The following is an 11,588-nucleotide window of genomic DNA, read 5'->3' on the forward strand; positions in this document are numbered from 1 at the left end:
ATCAGATTCCAATCATCTAGATCATCTGAGCCAATCATTCGAGAGAATGCGAAAACATGGCTTGAAGATGAATCCCCTTAAATGTGCTTTCTTTGTGCAGGCGGGAGACTTCCTGGGTTTTTTAGTTCACAAGAAGGGGATAGAGATTAACCAGAATAAAACAAAGGCCATTATGGAAGCGAAGCCTCCCTCCACGAAGAAGCAACTGCAATGCTTATTGGGGAAGATAAACTTTTTGAGAAGATTCATCTCCAATTTAAGTGGACGCACCCAAGCCTTCTCACCTTTTCTTCGACTCAAGCAAGGCAAGTTTGAATGGCTAGCTGAACATCAAGAAGCTTTCGAAAAGATCAAGCGATACTTGATGCATCCTCCAATATTGGCTCCTCCGAATGGAAAGAAGCACATGCGCTTGTACATCTCAGCTTCGGATAAAACAATAGGTAGCATGTTAGCTCAGGAGGATGAAAATGGCATCGAAAGAGCCATCTATTACCTAAGTAGAGTACTCAATGATGCAGAGACTAGGTATAGTGCAATAGAAAAACTCTGCCTTTGTTTATATTTCTCATGTATTAAACTCAAGTATTATATAAAGCTAGTTGATGTTTATGTTTCGTCCCATTGTGATGTTATTAAACATATGTTATCGAAGCCAATATTACATAGTCGAATTGGCAAATGGGCTTTGGCCTTAACTGAGTACTCTTTAACATTTCAACCCCTTAAGGCAATGAAGGGGCAAATTGTGGCAGACTTGATTGTTGATCATGCAGTAGAAGAAAATTCTCAGCAATACGTGGAACTGCCACCTTGGAAGTTATACTTTGACGGTTCAACTCACAAAGAAGGAACTGGCGTTGGAATATTGCTAATTTCTCCTGAAGGAATTCCAACAAAGCTCAAGTATAGAATCGAAGGCCCTCTATGTTCCAATAATGAAGCTGAATACGAAGCATTGATAGCCGGACTTGAAGCTTTGTTAGAATTGGGGGCAACCAGAGTCGAAATTAAAGGAGACTCCGAATTAATGATTAAACAACTAACGAAAGAGTACAAGTGCATCAAAGAAAATTTGATCATGTACTTTGTTATAGCAAATAGGTTGCTTAAAAAATTCGAATATGTGGATCTGAACCATGTCCCAAGATTGCAGAACCAGGAAGCAAACGATTTGGCACAACTAGCCTCAGGGTACAGGGTATCGAAAAGCAAATTCGAGGAATTGATCCAGGTAAGAGGCAGAGCAATGGCTACGAAACTTTCTCCAAGTGATCTGGAAAACTCACAAATAGGGTTTGCTAACAAAGAAGAATTCGAAGTTTTGAACATAGACTCGTTGGCAGACACAGACTGGAGAAGTCCAGTTGTAAATTATTTGAAGGACCCTTCGTCAGACACGGATAGAAAAGTAAAATATCGAGCCTTATCATACTTTCTGATGGGAAATGAGTTGTTCAAAAAGACTCCTGAAGGAGTATTGCTAAAATGTTTGGGTGAAGCGGAAGCTTACTTAGCTCTCTCGAACGTGCATAGTGGAGCATGTGGTGCCCACCAAGCGGGGCACAAAATGAAATGGCTTCTATTTCGATACGGAATGTATTGGCCTTCCATGTTAAAAGACTGCATAGAATTTGCCAAAGGGTGTCAAGAATGTCAAGAACATGCAGGTATTCAACATGCTCCCGCAAATGAACTAAGTTCAATAATAAAGCCTTGGCCCTTTAGAGGATGGGCGTTGGACCTAATTGGAGAAATTCACCCCAAGTCATCTAGAGGTCAGGGGTATATTTTAGTGGGAATCGACTATTTTACAAAATGGGTCGAAGCTATACCACTCGCGAACGTTGATCAAGAAGCTGTGATCGAGTTCATTCAAAAACATATTATATACAGATTCGGGATCCCAGAAAGTATAACTACAGATCAAGGATCAGTGTTCACCGGGCGAAAAATGCAAGATTTCGCCAAAGAGATAGGCTTCAAATTGTTTACTTCTACACCTTACTATGCTCAGGCAAATGGACAAGTCGAAGCAGCGAACAAAATAATAATTGGTCTCATAAAGAAGCATGTAGGGAAGAAACCTAAAAGTTGGCACAGAACTTTGGACCAAGCACTTTGGGCTTGTCGAACATCTCCGAAAGAAGCTACGAATACTACCCCTTTTCAACTGACATTTGGACACGATGCGGTACTCCCAGTTGAAATATACTTGCAATCAGTCCGGATACAAAGACAAGCAGAAATTCCCCTAACATGTACTGGGAACTGATGATGAATGAATTAGTTGACTTGGACGAAGACGGACTTCGAGCTTTGGAGATGATAAAGAGACAGAAAGAAAGGGTGTCCAGAGCATAAAATAAAAAGGTGAAAGGTAAAACATTTATTAATAATGATCTAGTTTGGAAAGTTATTTTACCTATAGATCGAAAGAACCAAGCTTTGGGGAAATGGTCCCCACACTGGGAAGGCCCCTTTCGAATCTTGAAAGTATTCTCAAATAATGCTTACGAGATAGAAGAATTAGCAGAAGATCGTAGGATCTTAAGAGTAAATGGGAAGTATCTAAAGAGATACAAACCAAGCATGCATGAAGTAAAGATTGCAAAAACGTAGACATTTGAGTAATACTACGTAAGCCAAAATGGTTAGTTTCGCACCAAAATGGCTCTGTGACCAGAAAACATGCATAAATAAAAATACAGCAGAAGATCTTCATTAATTTTAAAGGGAGGTACAAGTGACTTTGGTCCATATGGAGCAGCAAAAAATTACAAAAAAAAAACGAAGCAGTAAAAACCTAAAAAGGATCTACCCTTTAGTTGAACCTTTGTTCTAAGTCTTCCAAAGACAGCATATGAAGACCCTCTGCTTCGAACATGTTCATGCGCCCCAAGTCTCGCATCCTTCGCACTACACCTCTCTTGAGGAACAAGTAGGATAAAAACCTCCCAAAAGGAAGGCAACTTACCGAACCCTCTCGAGAGGAAGTTAAAGCAACAGTTTCCACGAGTCGTTTGAAGATCAACAAAGGAAAGTTGATCTTCACCCCTCGCAAAGCACAAGAGATGAACTCTAAGTCCTCCACCATAATGTTGTTCTCATCACAACTTCATGGGTAAAAGTTACCCACTAGAAGTTGATGCCAAATCCTGATGACTCTGGCGCTATAGGGATCATTCTCCATGAGACCCTTCAGTAAGACAGAAGTGGTCATGGTGAAACTGTTATCATCAAAGGTTGCTCCAGTGTTGCTGCAGCGCAACAAATCAGAGATGGTGGAGGGCGTGATAGAAACTTCAGCCCCTCGAATTTCAGAAACTATAGTAGTTCTTCCTTCAGGATCAATACGTAGGTACGCAAACATCCAGAAATCAGCAAGCATTTTGGGATAAACATTCCCTTTTAAGATTGTTGGGTAAAATCCCATTCCCTGATTGTGGAAAAGAGCACGAAGGTTGATATGATGCCTGCTGAATTCTTCTGGGCAGGGTTTGAACTCCTTTTTAATAAGAGTTCTAATGTTAGCGTAGGTTAGGTTGCTGTTGAGTGCCATGCTAAAGGTTGAAACAGATTGTGGTTGAAAAGAGCACGAGAGAAAAGAAAAGAGTTTTGAAGTGAAAGTTTGAAAAAGCGTGAAGAAAAGAATGGAACACTATCCCTTTATATAGTTAAAAGGAGCGATAAGGAAACGTTTCAGTTTTAATGATTGATTAGACTGCGTTTGGTGTTTCCAGAGAGAAGTTATGGTCACCGCCGTTTCCCGCCCTTGGAATTTGGAACGTAATCATAAAACTGATGCACACACGTCTTAAAGAGACGTTTGAGAGGAAATGACGTCAGCAAATAATGATGATTACGACTAAGGGGAGGAGAAACGTCAAGTCTAGGGTTGCGAAGGGCAATCGAGCCACGTGAGGCATTCATTAAGGTTACTGTGGCATAAAAAGAAATATATTGATAATATTTTAAAGTATTGCCAAACATTGTCATTGGTCAGCTCAGAGCGAAAGGTGAAAAGACGAGTTTTTCATACATATATTCTGAAATTGAGCGATTACAAACAAAGGGATTTACGCCACAAAAAGTTATACAAAGTTCGAAGAAAATTAACTGAAATCCCTAGGAAGGCTATCTTTGATCTTCGAATACTGAGCCTCCCAGGAAGACATGCGAAGCTCAAGCAGAGCTCGTTGCTTCTTTAACTCTTCAATCTCTGGCACCAATTTCTGCGCAGCTTCGAAGTGTTGGATACCTAGTCGCGCTACTTCAGCTATTTCTTGATCATTGGTTTGTCGAATGGTTGCTTGGCGAGATTCAGCTTTCTGTATTTTCTCTTCGAGTTTCTTGATCTCTTGTTTCCAAGATTGTATATTTTTCTCACACTTATCATATTCTTCTTGGTTCTTCAAACGTTCTAACCTAAGAGCATCACCCTTGTTGGTTGCCTCAGTGGCAACTTTCCATGAAGAACTATGAGAAGCCATTTTTGCAGCAAGCTGCTCATTAACATCGTTCTGTCGAAGAATGTTAGACTGAAGTTGGTCGATTAAAGAGCCCAGAAGTACAATTACATCCGAGACCTCTTTCGAAACCAGAAGTAAATCCACTTTCTTCAAGAGTTGCTTCAAGCCATGACATCTCGTGGAGTCCTTACTTAAGATTTCGACGAGGTTCGTTTTGAAGAAATTCTCCTTTATTTGATGAAGGAGGCCGGGGGTGTCCTCTTTGTCTCCAGACTTGGTCTGAACAGTTGGAGAAGCTTCAGATGCAAGAGCTGAAGTACTATCAATGTTCATCATGGTTTTAAGAAAACTGAGAGGATCAGTTTGCCTAAGTTGCTCCAATTCTGAAGAAGTAAGTATGATTGGGGCAGGCATTGGAGTAGTTTCAGGAATAACTACAGTTTCGAAATTTGAATTTCCACAGAGGTCAGTTTCGATCAATTTGGAGGTTTCTTCCATGACGCCTTGATTAGATACGGTGTCTTCGCTCCCAGTCGATGGTACAGCTGCATTATCTTCGCCTGAGAATTGGTCCTCCTCACCCATGTTTGCGTCTTTGCGAGTAGGAGGAGAATCATCAGTCGAATGGCTTCCTTCAACAGAGGATACAGTGTTGACAGTGGCAAGAGGGGGAGCATCTTCAAGGACTGGCGAAAGTATATGAGAGGTGTGTTGAGGGACATCTGAAAGATGAACAAATATGGTTAATTGTGGTATAAGAGTCGCAAGAGAATCATTCGACATAAGCAAAAGACTTCTTTTGCTCACCTTGAAGATTACCAAGGTGAATGGCAGCGTTGAAGGAGTTGAAATCAGAAGTAGCTGTTCCAATGTCATCCTGCAATCATAAGGTGACGTTAACTTAATCATTCGAAATAAAATTTATAGAAATGATTATGTTGTAAAACCTAGATACCTTAGCTGTATTAGTGGCTGGACTTGAATTATGGCTTTCCATCACGAGAGCATTACTAGTGGTTTTTAAAGGCGATTCTTCAGAAGACACCTTATCACTCGAAGAAGTGATCTTCGAAGACCCAGGTCCTTTCCCTTTGCCCACAGGTGTGGTGCCCTTTTGTCTCTTTTTATGCCCTTGCCTGGTACGAGGGGGAGACTTGTCTTCCTCATCCGAAGCAACGTCTGGAGTAGTAGTTGTAAGAACTTTTCGCTTCAAAGGCATTGGAGGCTTCGAACTCTGAAAAATGAAAAGGAGGAAAATAAGCGCTATTCGTAAGACATGCAAGTTGGAATATGAAATATGTGTGTACCGTGGGTTTCGCGTTAGTCGTAATAGAATCGCTCCCACTTGGCTTATTGCTCTTCGAGGCCTCAGAATCTTTCTGCGCAGCAGTTGCTTTAACCTTTCTCTTGTGAGCAACATCTGTAACAAAGATTGGAATTATTATCTCGATAAGAGAAAGAGGAGTCAGTCTAAAGATTAACTAGACCCAAACCTTCGGGTATTGGAGTCAAGACACGAACGTGTTCAAGATCTATATGGAGATGCCCTTTGAAAGTATCCAGGGTATGCTTAGTCGGGACCACTCGTTCAGCGTGTTTTTTGGTACTCTCTTGAAGAATTTTGAGAGCATTCCCACACACGAACCAGTCTGGGAAAAGAGGACTTAAAGCCACACCAAAATCAGCACTTGGTAGTGGAGGGAATTTTGGAGGATTAAGTTTAAATGCCACTTCATAACGTAGTTCTGGTCGAACAGACGGGGGCAATTTCAACTTATCCAGTTTTGCAGAAAACTTTTCACGTAAAATAACAGCAGCTTCGCGAACGGTCCGACTAAGATCATCAGGCCTGTAAATAGTTTCAAAGAACTTTTGAAAAGCTTGGATTTCTTTAATGTGAGTGGAGGTACCTTTGTGGAATTTATCCTGCACAGCAGTAAAAGCTTCAATTAGTTCTCGAGTAAGGCCTTCGACATCATAGATCTGTGTGGTATAATAATCTGACCACCATTGTTGAAAATCTGGAGTGGAATAGAAAGAAGGTACGAAAGAGATAGGAGAAAGGGTGAAGACATCAGTATATCTGGCTATCTTCGTGTCACATTCATCTTCAGTTAGGTATAAGGTACGGAAGCACATGTGGTTCCTTTTGTCATACAGACACTTGGGCTTTACTTGGACCAACCCAAACTGTCTCGACACAAGATTTGGCTGGTAGCAAACGAGGATACATTGACCTTTGGAAGGTCGGAGCCGGTGATAGAATAACCTCGGGGTAAGAAAAGCTTCCCAAATAGCCAAAGATTCAGTATGATGGTCCGGAGATGTTGCAGGAAACTCTCGAGTAAACCATTTAGGACCTACAGCTCTTCGTACAAATGGAGCCATTGAAGAACTAAACTTGTAACGTTTAGCAAACATCATTACGTATGCTAAGAAATGTTCACGAAGTTTCCCAGTTTCTTCTTTCGGGGTTAACAAGGCCAATCTAGTCCCTTCGACAGATCGATTTTTGATTTCTGGAACTTCTTCGTTGACGACGCCCCGGAATGGGAGGTGAGCTTCGAAGGTGGCATTAAGCCACAGTTGTAATAACCAGAAGGGACCAGCGAAAAGGAGAGATCCTGTTGTGTAATTCTTTACAAGATCTACAGCTTCACCAAGGTTTTCATAAAGAAATCCTAGAATCAATTGGCTCAGGTTCAGTTTCTTACCATCATGTAACTGATTAGCCATGCAAAGATATCTTTTCGCTACCTGTATGGACCTGGAGCAGAAAACACACCTCGAAAGCCATAATGCCAGGAAAGCAATATGTTCTACGTCAGAGACTGTGGCATTTGCCTGATCATGATATTGCTGGATGAAAACAGTATAAGTAACTGTAGCTTAGTTGAAGTTGATGGTATCAACATCCAAGACATTAGGATCAAAGGTTTCGCCAGTCGGTCGAAGCCCTGTGATGGCAGCTACATCGAAAAGGGTTGGAGTAATCATTCCACATGGAAGGTGAAAGGTATTATGAGAAGCGTCCCAGAAATGGACTGATGCTACTAACATAGTTTGGTTATACTCTAAACTAGTCTTGGACAATTGAATTAGGTCGTAAATCCCTAACTCTTGCCAGAAAGAAGCCTTTTGTTTCTCCACTTTGGCTAACCAAGAATAGTACAGTTCAGGATCTTTTGCTAAAGGGATTGACCTAAAAACCTTCACAAAATTGGTTACGTAATCTAACCTAATTTTCTCTAAGGCTACGGGAGGCGCAGTCGAAGCCCCTTCTGCAGGGTTAGAATCCTCTAAGACTGGATTACCTTCATCGTCTATTTGAATCTTGCTAACCAGAGGCCTAGTCTTATAATACGCAGGAAAGAATTTATTTGATGAGCTATTTTCTCCTGGTAACGGGCCCATGAAAGCATAAGTTTTTCCAGAAAGTTCAAAAGGGATGATTACCTGAGAAGCGTAAATGGCGCGTTCCTCCGCAGTATTTGGATTTGGTATGTATTCCTGGTTCCCCATTTGCATAGGTTTCTGAAGCTTCAGAACTGGTTGGAGAACATTTGGAGAAGACGCCATTGAAAGATGTTTAATTTGAGGAAGAAGTTTGGAGGCAAATAAGTACGGTCTTTTCTGAAAAGAGTTTGAAGGAATAGAACTAAATGGAAAAGAGAGGAAGAGACTAAGTATTTAAAGGTTTAACGGAAACCCTTTTAAATCTTTTGGGTAAAAACTAAAGGACACGCGACAAGCATTGATTAAATCCAACGGCGGTCGAATAGTCACCAACTCTATTCCTAGGATATAGGAGTAATGATCATAAAGTAAGGTCAAGACGTGGAATGTAACTATTGAGGAGACGTTTTTGAAAGCGACAAGACGTTTTGGAAATAGAGTCATAATTGATTATGACGTCAATTATTAACCTCGGGACTCTAAGAAAGCAAAACGAAATCCCATCATGGCAAGAAACGCCCATTTCTCTCGTTTGTTGAAACAGGCATTTATTGGGGGCAATTTGTTAGCCGGAGATTTCGTTTAAGAAGTTGATCTTCGAAGGTTTTAAGTTCGAAGAGTGATGGTTTCTGATGACCATCTTCGAAGATTTTAAAAAAATGGCTACTGATGGCTATGCTTTAAGAAAAGTCTAAGTTGAAGCGAAGGAGAGAAGTATCGAAGCTAACACGGAAGATACCTTAGCCAAGACTTAGACATTTCGCGGAAAATTACATAAAGTACTAAAGCTTAATGTGTTTCCGTAACATTTTCGAATATAACTATATAGCCACATGTCGAAAAGGACTTGAGCGGGAAGGTTTGAATTGCGAAACGGTTTCTATAAACTGCACATAGACAGATGGCATCCCCAGAGTTCTCATGGATAACGTGGCATTAGATTATTGTATGACCGTTAGGGTCGAATTTAGTATAAATAGGAGTCTTAATAATAGCATTTCGTGTGTTCATTTTGTACAAATCACTCACATATCGCTCAAGTATCAAGTGTTAAGAGAAAGAGTTCGCTGAGAAATGTACGTATGACACCACCAATTTGAATACATGTGTATTTACTTTTATCAAGTATCTTTTCGTTTCCTGCAATTTACTTTCCTTGTTTAACTTTTACTTTCAAAGTCATTTGATTTTATGCACATTACTTTCTTGCAATTTATATTCTTGCAATTTATATTCTTGCATGTTAATTTTCTTGCAATTTACATTCCCACAATTTACATACTTTCTGATTACGATTTATGCGTCGAAGTTACACTAACTCATATAATCAGCGTTATCTCGAATGATTAGTCATTTGAACATAAATTTCTCGAAATCAAAACAAACAGGTATGAACCAAATCACATCAATAAACCTTTCGTTTGACTATGTCCTAGGATCAATCTAGTCGATCCTGCGAGTAATCAAATCATATTTATTATAGTTTGGAAGACTAGCGGTTGTTTACCGGAAATCACCGTAAACAGCGAGTCACTTGCCATAAAAGACATAAAAGACATGGGAGCAGCTAAACAGGTTCTTGGCATTAGAATCATGCGTGACACAAAGGAGAAGAAAATTTCGATGTCACAAGAACATTATATCGAAAGAGTTCTGAAATGATTCCAAATGGAAATTTCTAAGGCGGTAAGTACTCCTCTTTCTACTCATTTCAAGTTAAGTTCTAATCAAAGTCCTTCAAGTGAAGATGAAGCATTTGATATGAAACATGTTCCTTATGCGTCTGTTATGGAGAGTTTGATGTATGAAATGGTGTGTACAAGACCATATATAGCACATGTCATTGATATAGTCAGTAGATTTTTGTCAAATCCAGGTAGAGAGTATTGGAATGCTGTAGAATAGATTTTAAGGTATGTTCGCAGTACTACTTGTACGAGGCTTTGTTTTAGAGGAGATAAGCCTACTATAGTGGGGAACTTTGACTCTGACATGGGTGGAGACATTGATTCCAGAAATTCCACTTTAGACTACATGATTAAATTTGCAGGGGGAGCTGTAGTTTGGCAGGCTAGATTGCAAAAGTGTAGCATTTTCTAGTACATAGGCTTAGTTCATTAATCTATATCCATATATGTACCATCATCATGGACTAATATAGAAGCCTATTAACTATACATCAATGATTTGCTTAAAATAGATTAGGAAGGTATTTCCTATTCTATGAATGGAAAAGATACATATTTAATTACAAGAATATTCTAATAAATATTCTGGTCTATTAGCTAGATGGTGTTGCAAGAGGATGGATTATATAAACAATATCTGTCACCATCTCCGTGGGTATCGAAATGCAATAGATTACATGAAGGCAAAAATATAATATTTCCCCCTTTAATATTTCTCTATATTTTTTAATTGAATATTCGTACATTGACAACAAATATATGTCAAGTATCAATTTACATGGAAGTTGTATCTTCAATATGTGCCATGTGGCTAAGAAGATTGCTTGATTGGAGTGTGATAACATTTTTTATATGTTTTCAATATTACTAAAAATGCATTAGATGGATTGAGTCAAATTCAAATTTGTCTTCCAACAACAAATGTCATCTCCACCAAGATGTCTTAGAGAACATCACAAGATGACCATGATCAAGTCATGGAAAAAAATTATGTCGAGTTGAATAAAGAGGAGTAACTTGAGTGGAAGAAAAGACACCATTTGGTCCTGAATGGCACATTATTGAATGACGAGGTAAAGCAAAGCCTAAAATATATGATACACATTTTCTAAATGAACCCATCATTGTAGCTCTATTTTCACCCGACATCATGTCTTGTCCATCCCTCAATAAGAAACACAAGGTTATGTGACACATTTTCCATCCCAAACTACTTCCTCCAAAAACTCATATCCAAACACATACTTTCAACCAACCCAAACTCAATAATATTATGGCTTACGAACTTTTCAAACACTAACATAAACCAATTAGGCACACCTATACCATTACACCCAAACCACACCACAACACACATTCTATATCACCCAGTTTCAACAACAAACTCCTTATACCCCAATCCCTTAAACAAACTTCTACTACCAACCAACACAACAACAAACCTCATTTTGATCACGTCTTCAATACACTACAATCCCTTAACCAAACTTCGATAACTATAACTTCTCTAAAACCATAACCACAACCTTTTATTCTCTCAATAGTCTACAACATTCACACATAACGACAACTGTATATTCTTTAAGAGCACCGACACAAAACCAAAACAATCCCAAAACCCATTTGCATCGACACACAACCAACACATGACAAACACTTAATATCCTTACAATATCCACACATTATAACTACTATATATCCTTATCCAAACACCAACACACAATCAAAACAATCCCAAAACGCATTTGCATTGATGGACAATAATGTCTTGGATTTTCATTTTGAGGATTTACCAAATCCTTTATGTGAATTTCCGATGATTACTATATACACACATCATAACATGATCAATATTTATCATTGGGAACTCCAATGTATCCTCCAACTCGCCTAATTCAAGAATTAGGCCGTGACATACGTGTTCCCAAACCTTGCTTGCCCATGTGAAACCGACAGTCACCTATTTCGACAA

The sequence above is a fragment of the Vicia villosa genome, linkage group LG1 (assembly GCF_029867415.1).
Source record: "Vicia villosa cultivar HV-30 ecotype Madison, WI linkage group LG1, Vvil1.0, whole genome shotgun sequence".
NCBI classification, from domain to species: domain Eukaryota; kingdom Viridiplantae; phylum Streptophyta; class Magnoliopsida; order Fabales; family Fabaceae; genus Vicia; species Vicia villosa.